The sequence below is a fragment of the Meles meles genome, chromosome 7, assembly GCF_922984935.1.
Source record: "Meles meles chromosome 7, mMelMel3.1 paternal haplotype, whole genome shotgun sequence".
Classification (NCBI taxonomy): domain Eukaryota; kingdom Metazoa; phylum Chordata; class Mammalia; order Carnivora; family Mustelidae; genus Meles; species Meles meles.
The window spans coordinates 6064549-6066842 of NC_060072.1; positions in this window are offsets into that span (position 1 = coordinate 6064549).

Consider the following 2294-nt stretch of genomic DNA (forward strand, 5'->3'; position numbering starts at 1 on the left):
GGCCTTCCCCTCGTGTGGTGGCCAGACGTCACCGAACCCCAGTCTACACACTCCCTACTCCTCATCCAGAAGAAAAACACACCCAGAGCCCATGCAGAAGAAAGAGGACACAACTTTCTCCCGACTTCTACAAAAGACTCAAGACGGCCAGATGGTGCATCCCCGGCAGCACTTTACACATGGGTAAACTGAGGCCAGAGCAGGGCTGACTTGTGGGCTCTCCATCCCCACCCACTTCCTCCGTGCCCTCCCCCTCAGTTTCCCCCAACACCCAGGCAGATAAGGGGGGCTGACCTCAGAGTCTTCCAAAGGCTTGGGGGCAGGCCATCTCCAATTTCAATCTCTGTCCACCCTGACATGCTCTGTGAACTGGGCGAGTTTCAACTCAGCCTCAGTTTTCTCCTCTGTAAAATGGGAATGGTGACAGCATGACTCAGAGGTCTGTGAGTTAAACCAGCCGCTATGAGGGATGGCTAGAAGGGATAGGGTTGTGGGGCTGGGCCACAGCCCAGGAGAGGGCTCCCCCAAGAAAGCCATTTCCATTCAATTCTCTTTCAATTCTTCTGCTTAGGTCTAGGAGCCAATCTGTTCTAGGTGCTGGCCTATCTTCGATACCTTGCTACACCTTGTACATCTCACACTTTAATGAGGAGAGGGTAGGAGGGCAAAGGGGTCCCCAGAGTAGTAGAACTTTTTTTTTAAATTTTATTTACTTATGAGAGAGAGAACATGAGATGGGAGCATGATAAGGGGAGAGGGAGAAGCAGACTCCATGCTGAGCAGGGAGCCTGACGTGGGGCTCGATCCCAGGATCCTGAGATCATGACCTGAGCTGAAGGCAGACCCTTAACCAACTGAGCCACCCAGGTGCCCCTGAAGAACACTGTCATTTTTCCTGTTGTCTTCTCTTCTAGGCTACTAATAGTGGTGTCCTATCTAGGGCAATAATATAAAGTTTCCTTTTAAAAATACTTTTATTGAAATGAAAAGGCCAACACAAAGAAAAAGCATTGTGAATATTAGCAGTGGTGAAATCCTACAGGTTTATTCATTCTACACATGTGTGCTGAGCGTCCAGTCACTCTGTTCGAAACACTGTTCCGGGCGGGAGACATAACAGTGAACAAGTCTGTAGGAACCCCCGTTCCGGGGAACTCACAACCCCAGAGGACTGGCATTAAAATAAACGTGTAAGTGAAACAGAGCGTGTCGTGTGGTGATGGGTGTTTGGGGGAGCAGGAAGGCGAGAGAGCATTGGGAGCTCAGGATATGCATGTCCAATCTGAGTCGGGGGGCGGGGGGGGGGAGGTCAGCGCTTCACTCAGAAGCTGACAAGGAAGCTCGGACCTGAAGGAGGCGAGGGAGACAGCCATGTGGGTATCTGGGCAAGACGGTTCCAGGCAGACAGTCTGTTCCAGCGAGAGCAAGGAGGGGGTGAGCACCAGCAAGGAGGCCAGAGAGGCTGGGCAGATAAGGGAAGAGGCTAGAGCGAGGCAGGGGTTTTTCTTCCGAGTACAGTGAGGAGCCCCTGGAAGGGCTTGGGCAGGGGAGGGATGTGGAGGGACGTGGTGTGACCTCCTCCCACCTCCCTCTGGCCACTGTTTGGACAGGGGAGTCCAGGAGGCGGGAGCACAGGCCAGATGAGGTCCCTGGGGAGGGGCTAGTGGTTGGATGGGGGAGGGGTGAGAAGTGTCAGATTCTGGACGTATTTTCAAGGCGGATCTGACAGGATTGCCGCTGGAGTGGGTGTGGGGAAGGCGGGTGGTGGGCAGAGAGGAGGCACGGTTTGGGGCCGTCGCGGCAGGAGAGGGAGATCCAGGCCAGCGTGGAGAGAGATCAGACTGCCGGCTGGAGCCCTGTGAGGGAGCACGGTTTGGGAACGTGACTTTAGGGAGAGGTCCGGGCTGCAGGCCACACTGGGGCGTCATGGGCAGAGAGATGCCTCCAAAGCCGCGGGTCTGGGTGGCAGCATCAAGGTAAAGAGTGGGGAAAGGAACAGAAGATCAAGAGCTGAGCACAGCCTGTGGAAACTTCTAGAGGCTGGGGAGAGAAAGGGGTCAGCAAAGGAGGATGGGGGCAGCCACAGAGGAGAAGTGGTCACGTGTGACGTCTGAGAAGCCAAAAGAGGAAGGTGCTTCAGAGGACAGGAAGGGGGCAGCAGGGACAGGTGCTGCTGGAGGGACCAGCGAGACGAGGACCGGGCTCCGCGGGCACCTAGGAACATGGGCAGAGCTGGGGACCCAAAATGACAGATTTCGTGGGCTATTGGGGGAGGGGTTTAAGGGACAAAGGAG